The sequence below is a fragment of the Sylvia atricapilla genome, chromosome 1 (genome assembly GCF_009819655.1).
Source record: "Sylvia atricapilla isolate bSylAtr1 chromosome 1, bSylAtr1.pri, whole genome shotgun sequence".
Classification (NCBI taxonomy): domain Eukaryota; kingdom Metazoa; phylum Chordata; class Aves; order Passeriformes; family Sylviidae; genus Sylvia; species Sylvia atricapilla.
In genome coordinates this window covers 122,314,431-122,324,096 of record NC_089140.1, presented here as the reverse complement: position 1 = coordinate 122,324,096, position 9,666 = coordinate 122,314,431, and positions in this window count along the sequence as shown.

Here is a 9,666-nt window from a genome sequence, read left to right as displayed (position 1 = left end):
CAACAACCACTGTTATTGCTGTCTGCAGAACTGTAAAGCAATCCTAGGCTATGGGCTATAACGCAGGATCATTACCACAGTCACTAGAGATTTGTAAGTGAAAAGATACTTAAGTAATAAGCTAGGAGAACTGAGAGTAGATTCACCAAGAGTAGTAATACAGATATGAGCAGCTGAGCTGAAAGAAGCTGACTCTAGAGTGAGTCTAAGAAGTGGTGACATAAAAGTTTAATTCACTGGTCACTGTTAAATGAGAGTTTGGTTTGGTATGAAGGGGGTTTGGACCAATTTGCATTTGTTTTCTCTCTTACCTTTCTGAGTCTATACACCTGTACACCAAACTCATATTTTTTCCTAAGACTACAATATGTACGATATATTCTTTTTTCTTTCTCAATTCCATGATGTTTCATGAAGCTATGTTAAATCTGATTGAGACTGTATTAGCAGTAATGCTGATTTATCCAAAACATATACATAGTCCCCAGAAATTTCTTTTTACCAGTATTCTAGACACTCTATGTGTGCCTATTTGCATGAAAAAAAAACATAAAAAGTATGGCAGGTTATCAAGCATAGTAAATCTCAAATAGTCAGTATTTGTACTTTTTAAATAAGCACCTTCAAAATATCATTTTCACTTCAGAAAGATGTTGAAAGTGTTGTGTCAACAGGTTCTGTAATGAGATGATTTTCCACATCCAAACACATTCAGGAAGTGGAAGACATGAACTACAAAAAAATTCAATGAAACAACTAAATATTATTTTTACCTTAAAAATCATACAAGATAAATCTTGATTAAAGTTTGATGAAAACAGTACAATTCTCACCAATGAGCTACTCAAATGTAAGCTTAAAGCGTGCAGCCCTTGGATGTAGAAAATATCTATGAGGTTATCAATCCATTCCCCTGTCATGACTCTTGCATTTTTTAGTGATTTATCTGGTCTAGATTAAGTGTCTTAATTGATAAGACATTCAAAGCTTCATTAGAAAGACTGCAGGAAAAATGTTCAGATTGAGTTTTGAATAGGTGATTTAGTTCATCAGTGGATACTCCAGCAAAAGTTAAGGATATATTTTCATCTGTCTATGTAAGATTTCATCAAGTCTCAGCTGAAAGAGATTTGAAACAAAAAGTTATGCTATGAAGGAGGCATAAGAGTACAGACACACACAAGCTAACAGACACACTGTAATAACATAATTCATAGTCACACAGTGCTGTATTATTTGGCAAAAAAGTCCAGCTTTGCATAGCCTGTCATAAAAACGAATTGCCAACTATTTATTTTAGCGTTCCTAATTGTTGTCAGAATATGACCAAGGTCTGTGACACAGAATTTTTCAAAGTCAGCCTGGGAAAAGGGGCGTACATTTATCAATGTTTTTATTTTATTCACCAATGCAGCAGCACTTGTGAAGGTCTGTTTTTATTTAATTCTCAGGATTTTTGTTGTTAATGGAAAAGCTGTCTCATAAATTAGGGAAGTGCTCAATTACAGACCTGACAAAGATTGATTTAGTTCTGTGCTTGGTCACTACTGGCAAGTGAGGGCCAGTAAACACTCAGTCAAAACTAATGGTACATCACCTTAAAGGTGATCAGGGAATAAATAGACTTAAGAAGAAAAAATGGCTATATAAGAGCATGTTTCGTGAAACCTTGATCAGAAGATACCTGAAGTCAGTATGAAATTTTCATTGACTTCATCGTGTTTTGTCTCAGATACTACTTACAAAACTTCTGTTGTGTGGGGGCACAGAGTGCCCTCTGGGAGGTACAGGTAGTTTGTGTCTTGCTAAAGAGGTACTTTTGGACTGGGATTGAACATGCTCATGAAAAAGAAGGGAAATAACTTTTAGAAATCCTTTACTGAATGTGCATTGCCATTGGTAAGTCCAGCACCCTTAGATTGTTTTTATAGTAGCAGTTTCACCATCAGATTCAGGATGAGTATTATTGGTAGAAGTCTAGCACTCAAGTGTCAATGCTGATAATACCAATGTGAAGAGAAAGCAAAATAATTTGAAGTTGTCATGCCTCATTGAAGGAGAGCTAAATTACATCACAACAACTAGAGCTAAGGTATTAAGAAGAAGTAAGGATGAAAATCACTTCAGGTAAGAAGCTGAGATGTGAAAAAACTGTCAACAAATGTTAGCAAAACACAGTGGCAAAAACCCCAAGATGTCACCCACCTTTCTGAGGCAAAGCAGGTAATAATTCTAGTTTTCTAAGTCAAGTGTAAAGGTCTGGTGGGTGATTGTGTGAGCCATGAGTTCAGGATAAACTATAAGATATGTATGTAGAGATATTGATACAGGTTACATGATTCAGTGTGTTAGGAAATTATATAATTAACACTGCCCATACCATCAATATAATATGTCTTAGTTTTTATAATTATACAGAATTTTTCTCATAGAAATGCTGCACTATCAATTTAAAAGATAACATTAATGTATTTTAATTTATATAGAAACTGTGTTTGTCCAAGATATTTTTTAATATGCTGCAGAGAATGGAAAATGTATATAGAAGTTGTAGGTAATGAAACTACTGAATTTATCCTCTTATCTAGTTTGGGTAAATATAGCCCTGAAGAACTGGGTTGTTGTGAAATAACAACCTCTACAGCCTGCTGTGCCAGAAAGTCTGTGGGTGACAGCTGGCAAGTTACTTAAATGAGTGTTTTTATAGGTAATAATATATTGTCTTTTCATTCGGCACTTAATTTAAGAATACATATTTCATTCCATGGATGAACTGAACCCCTTGATTTCAGCGAAATTAAATGTGCAGATGGAGAGCTAGCCAAAAAGCCAAAATACCGCGAAAGAATCAGATAGCTGATGCTTGATGTTGGACCTTTGAAAACGATAATTCTGACTTTAATTTCTTTGTGTTTCAATCTTTCTGATCTCAACAATACTTCTTCCTCACTTCAGAAAAGTTTTCTCCAATGCATGTGATGTACTTAAATACAAAAATGATGACAGATAACTAGAAGTCTGGCTTAATTAAGAGTTTATTCTCTTTCTGTCCAGACAGGAAAATATAAATGGGAAAAAGAATTGGTGGCTTGTGCCAAACAGAGATCATAAAGTAACTTCTCATTGGTTAAATCATGTTTAAAAAAGAGATAAAAAACAAAAAATCAGACCAGATGTTTTTAGCTATTTAAATTATTTAGGTTCAACCATTGGAAGTATACATAAAATTTATGTGTAACTCTAACCTTGAAAGTAGCCGTTGCTGTTCTCAGCCATCATCCTCTCAGTCAAACAATTAAGCATGCTGTTGTATCATTAGAGGTGTATGGATCATATTGCAGAAGTAGAAATAAGTCTGTCAACCTCCTTCCCCACTGAAGTCAATACAGTTAGTCTTGATTTGCAACGATATAATGGAGAACACAAATTGGCTTTCTTACTGTAGCAACCAACCTTACTTTCAGTCTGAGTCTTCCAACTGACACTGTTAATATTTTGTGTCTCACAGTGAATTAAAGAAAATTAAGCACAAAGTGTGCAATACGACTCATGGAAATAGTGAAGCCTGATGTGCTGCAGTAAATGCAGAAAACAAGACTTTTGAAAAAAAGGGAAAACTAAAGGAATTTGTATGATAGGCTGCTGATCTTCATGTCTAGAAAGGTGAAAATTTTAACATTCACATGAAAGCAAAAGGCAAGTACAGTTTTAAAAATACACTGATATTAAGAGAAAAATAGATCAACCCTGTAATAAAACAATGGAAGAGATTTTTAATTGCAGTGAAAGTAGCTATTTGGCTTGATTTCAGTCATGGGGCTACAAGATAACCATAGCTTTGCTCCACTGGCACTTCCTGCCACAAAAGTGTCTCCAGCACAAAGCTCCTTTTATTTCAGCTTGTAGAAGGGAGGCAGAAATATTTGGATGTCAAAACACAAAAATTAGGTTATCATATATTAACTCCATTTATCAATGGATTTGAATGTGATTAATGTTTGAAAAGGTTGGGATGGGTTTTGGATGGCTTGAGCCTGGTCTCTATAGGCAGTATTCAATCCTACTGATTGGCATTATTATAAAAAGAGATCTTCACTTGCTTAGTCTGTGGTGTAAAGCACGAGGAAAGATATTAAGTTCTTGAAACTCTTGTGTTTCACAAAAAATAATTGTAAGGACTTGTTGCTATCAACATTCATTTTTTAACAGAACTTGAGCTCAAATTACAACTATTAATAGCTTTTAACTCAAAATTTAAGTGCCAGAAAAGATCCTGGAGTTTTTAAGTCCAATCAAGCAGGTTTGTTTTTACCAGAATTTTTCTTTCTTGGCCTTAATATTTCAAATTTGTCAACCTTATTCAAAACAAAAAGTAAAGTTACTGAAAAAATTAAAATATTATAGAGTTTATGAAAATTGATCAATGAAGAAAAAAACATACTCCTTTGCAGTTCATGGAATACAACGCTTCTTAATAACTGAAGAGTTGGCTATGGTCAGATGGCCCATTGGTCAGAACATAGGTTTTCAGGGATGGGTTTTGTGCAGAATAGAGAGAAGTTCACGGCATTTCAGATCAGAACTTTCAAAACTGCTGATTTGCTAAATGAAGAAATTCTTTTCTCATACCTCACTTAAAAGATTCCTTTTTTAATTGGAATATTTTATTTTCAACCTTTCTCTTTATTGCTACAAAGAAATAACACAATTATGATTTCCTACCTCAATCAACAAAACAAATATCATCATTACCATCTTTCCTCCCCTTGTGTAAAAGAGGGAGCATAGGATTTTGGATAAGCAAATAGAGGCCAGATGGTCAGATAAAAACATCTGCTTGTGCTTAAACCAAACTGGTCATTCCCTACACCAAGCAAAAGATTGACTTTACATGCAGTGACATCTACATTTTTTACTTAGATGTATTTCCTGCTTTTCTCCAAGAGGAAAACAAAAAGGCACAAAAATATAGCCATCAGTTTCCTCTTGTCACCAAAACCTACATTTTCTCTCAGTATCAAATACAGCTTTCAAAGTTTGAAAACAACAAATAAACAACAATAATTGGCAAATTGAAAAAGCATGTGGTTTCGTTATTACACATGTTCTGTGAAATCACTCTTAAAAAACCCTAAAGTTTTATATGCTAAATTAGTGTGTGGTTGTGTGGCTTTTAAGACTTCTGTAGCTTATAGATAACATATGTATTATATAATATGGTAGTTATTAAATAAACAGTAGGTATTCTCATGAATGGTTAAGGAATAGGCTTATAAAACGTTTTCAGTGTAAATTACCAATGCATAAATATAACAGTTTTGTATAGAGTATTTAAAGAAATTATACAACTATTTGATGGGCTTAATTAAAATACGGAGTAGAGCAAGAAACAAATACCAATGACAAAGTGGAATAAAGGTAAGGAAGAAAGGATATATTCTCATCTGACACTTAAAACATGTAGTGTGTAGAGAGGCATAAATATTGTAGATTATTCCAGATGCTTGCAGCTGTGGAGGGAGTTCTGGCCCCAGAGGTAAAATCACCAGCCTTATGAAGTTCAGCAAGGGAAAGTGCCAGAATCTGCACCTGGAATGGAGCAGCCCTGAATGTACTGGGGAATGAGATTCTGGAAAGCAGAGCTGCACAAATTGAATCTGAGTCAGCAGCGCCCTGGCAGCCAGGAGGACCAACCCTCTCCTGGGGGGCATCAGGCACAGCATCACCAGCCAGGCAAGGGAGGGGACTGTCCTGCTTTCCTCTGCCCTGCTCTGCTCTGCTCTGGGGAGGCCTCACTTCGAGTTCTGGGAGCAGTTTTGGGCACCAAAATATGAGAAAGGTACTAAGGTATTGAGAGCATCCAAAGGAGAGCTACAAAGACGGTGAAGGGCCTTGAGCAAAGGAGGGCTCCCTGCCAGGGTAGGTGTTGGGTTGGGAGTGTCAGCCCAGAGAGAGAGCAGAATGTTGCAGAGAGAAGGAGAGCAGGATTTTCAGGTCCTGGAGCTGTGGCCATAGCATAGGTTCATGTCAAAGTTAAAGTGATAGAGAAAAATGGGAAGCACAAGCCTAGAAGAGACATGGAGTGGGTCATGGTTTAGGAACAGCAGTCCCTCCCCCCTCTCCCCACCCCTCCTTCGAGAGAGACAAAAGGCAGAGATTGTAGGCTGAGTTTAAAAAATTTACTAGAAACAGCAATCAGAGAAGAAAATTAAGAGTAACAGCAACAATATTAATGACAACAATGTACCAAAGAGAGGGTGTTTTATCTGCAAATTGCTCACCAACCAACCCTGACTAATCAGCATGGGGCAACCCTGAGACGATGAACGAAGTGCTGTCCAGACATCCGTTCGTACTCTGTTACCTCTGTTCCTTCCTTCCTTCCTTCCTTCCTTCCTTCCTTCCTTCCTTCCTTCCTTCCTTCCTTCCTTCCTTCCTTCCTTCCTTCCTTCCTTCCTTCCTTCCTTCCTTCCTTCCTTCCTTCCTTCCTTCCTTCCTTCTTTCCTTCCTTCCTTCCTTCCTTCCTTCCTTCCTTCCTTCCTTCCTTCCTTCCTTCCTTCCTTCCTTCCTTCCTTCCTTCCTTCCTTCCTTCCTTCCTTCCTTCCTTCCTTCCTTCCTCTCCTCGAGAATGATGCAATGTGCTATGGAGTAGCAACCTAGAAATGCCCACATGGCTCCAGGCTCCACCCCCTCACAGCTAATGCAAAAAATTCAGTCCCCTCCTGACCAAAACCAGGACAAGAAGATGGTGCTCATTTTAGTAAAATCAGAAAAGAAAACATCTCCGTTGATGTCTTGACAAAATTTGATCAAAGATAGATAAGACAAAAATTTTCATAGATTGTTTCCGTTTGTAAATGTAACAGTATTTACACTGCTGGTACTTAGGACAGAAGGGTAACAACTTATTCACAAAGTTATGAATACACATGGAACAGGCCTCTGCTAGTAATAGTTTAGTTAATCTTTTAATGTGCATCTTTTCTTCTCTAAAGTTTAAGATTGAATATCTATGTAAGACTTAGATACACTTATTTTACTCTAACAGTTATAATATTGCATGCCATAATGATGGCAGTCAGTACACGAGTCTATCATGCAGAATATTAGAGAGACTAAATTTTGTTTTAATGGAAAGATACTTAAAATCAGATTGTTTTCCAGAAAATACAGTATTTAAAGACTTCACTTCATGGTTAAAAATATACAAAGATACACAGTGAATTCTTTCACATCAGTGGCAGAGTGCAAATGCTTGATATAGGGCATGGAACTTCCAGAGGTAAAGAAAGCTTTAGTAATCCTAAGCTATATTTTCTGTCCCCTCTGTGCCATTTTTGCATTGAATCTTCTCTGAATTGATCACAAAACCCCCATAAACACCATATTGCAGTTATGAACTTTAATAAACACTAAGAATATAGATCAACTCTGCCATTATATCAAACCCTTTGGACCCCCAAAAAGAGATACCAAAAAGGACTGTCACTGTTTAACCCCAGCAGGCAACTTATCCCCATCCAGCCACTTGCTTACTCTCTCCAGTAAGATAGTGGCAAGAATCAGAAAAGCAAAACTGAAAAAAACCTTGTATGTTGAGATAAAGACACTTAAATAAGTAATGCTTTTAAATAAAAAGCTGCACGTGCAAGACCCAAAATCCAAAGTATCTTAAATTAGTAGAACAATAGAGAGCAAATTAATTCTAATAATTGAAAGAGAACAATATTTTACTCAGCAAAAAGGCTTTTAGGATCACAAAGCTTTCTTGTATCCTTTTGTGTTGTTCATGTGGAACTTATTTCTGTTTTGATTGATGCCAGTCTACCTATTCAGTGCAATTATTTACAGGCATGGTTCAAATAAATTATAAACTCAGTCTAAATACTCTAAACATGATAATTAACATATTATAGATAGACAATAACTGTAAGCAGAGTAGATCTTGAGGATGTGCCAAATTACCCTCCATTAGTTCAGTTATTGAGCTGCAGATATCCGCTGCCTCATTTGCTGGCAGTTTTGTTATTTTGCCTTTTGTATTGGCTGCTATCTATTGGATAGTTCATTCTGAATTTAAGAAATCATTATTCTCTCCAGACATTTGTCTATATTTTGTACATGACTCTTCAAAGTAGATTCTCAGCTCCTGCTGGCAAGTCAAAGTGGATAGCTGATATTTTGCTAATATGTTAAAGCTCTACTGATGCATTAGTAGGTATCATACACCCCAATTAATTAATTAAAAACTCTCAGGTTTAATGTTGAGTTGTACAGAATGGTGTGATTCAGCAAAAAAAGGTGGGTAATTATAAATAAAACTGGTTATTCTACATTATAACTGAGCAGCTCTGAACTGCAGTCATTTGCAAAACATGAGTTACCAACCAATAGCAACAAAGAATAGCATGCTGTCCTCATCAATCTGACTCTAGGTGTTCCACCTTGTCCAATGTGTTGAACTACATTTACTAATATTTTATCAGGTTTAATTGCAATTAAAATAATTAATTCAATAAAACAACTATTTCATAACATTTTTCCAGTGTAGTTGAGAACAGAAGTTTGATCTAGAAAACCTGAGCTATGATTTATATAATTTGTTCACTGAAATTAATTTGTATTTTACAAGTGTTAATCACTTCAGATTTTGCAGTTTATATAATCAGAGAATGCATAAACATGCAAGACCTATACTCTTGTTTTCCGAAACAATATGTTAACAGAGCCTTCACAAACTTTCAAGTCAATAAAACATGCTTATAAAATTATTCTCCAAGATAGTGTAATCAAAGTTAAAAGATAATACAGTGTTCATTTGTTAGATTTAAGTTTCCTCTGACAACAGATTATGCTAGAATAAATTCCAGTTACATCAAAGGAATACTGAAGTGTGAGAGAAGAATGAGTTTGTTTTAACCTCATTTTGTTTTCTAATTGATCAGTATGTCAAATTTCATGCCTGCAAGGAAATTTTTTTGCATTTGTGATGTTTGTTCATTCTTTTGAAATAGTATTTTGTGTCATCATTTTGTACATGCACCAGAATAGTGTAATTTGCTTTTATTAACTTTCAGAAACCATTGTAATTTAAATTTTAAAGGAAAAAAGCCTTATCCATTTACATTAAAACCCCAAAGTCCATTCATGACAGCAAAAGTTCAGAATTACTTGATATATTGGCCTGAATAATTAACCATATTTTGTATGGGAACTCAGCAAGGATTTAGATAGTTTTAATCTTCTCATTTTCCCCCTAATAGACTTCCTAGGAAATCTGCATCAAGTAATTCCAGGGAAATGCCTTACTTTCTGATCTACATCACCAAAACTTCCAGAGATGAACTTTCATACTCTCTGAATCCCCACAAGACTTTTTTTTCATGTTACTCAAGCAATTTTCTTCAACCTTGAGGTCTGAGAGGCATTTCTTTTCTCCTAAGATTCATTTTCTTTCTAATTTCACACTTTACGTTATGTTAGCATATTCCTATTTCTTTTCCTTTTATCCTTCTGGACTTTTCTCCTTCCCTGGTAAGTTACTGATTCATTTTATTCCCAAATTTCTGCTCTCCTCCCAGCATCCTGCCATGACCCACAGGTTTTACTTTATAATGTATTATGTTTACTTTATGTCACTCTAGTGACTTCCTGCATTGTATGTTT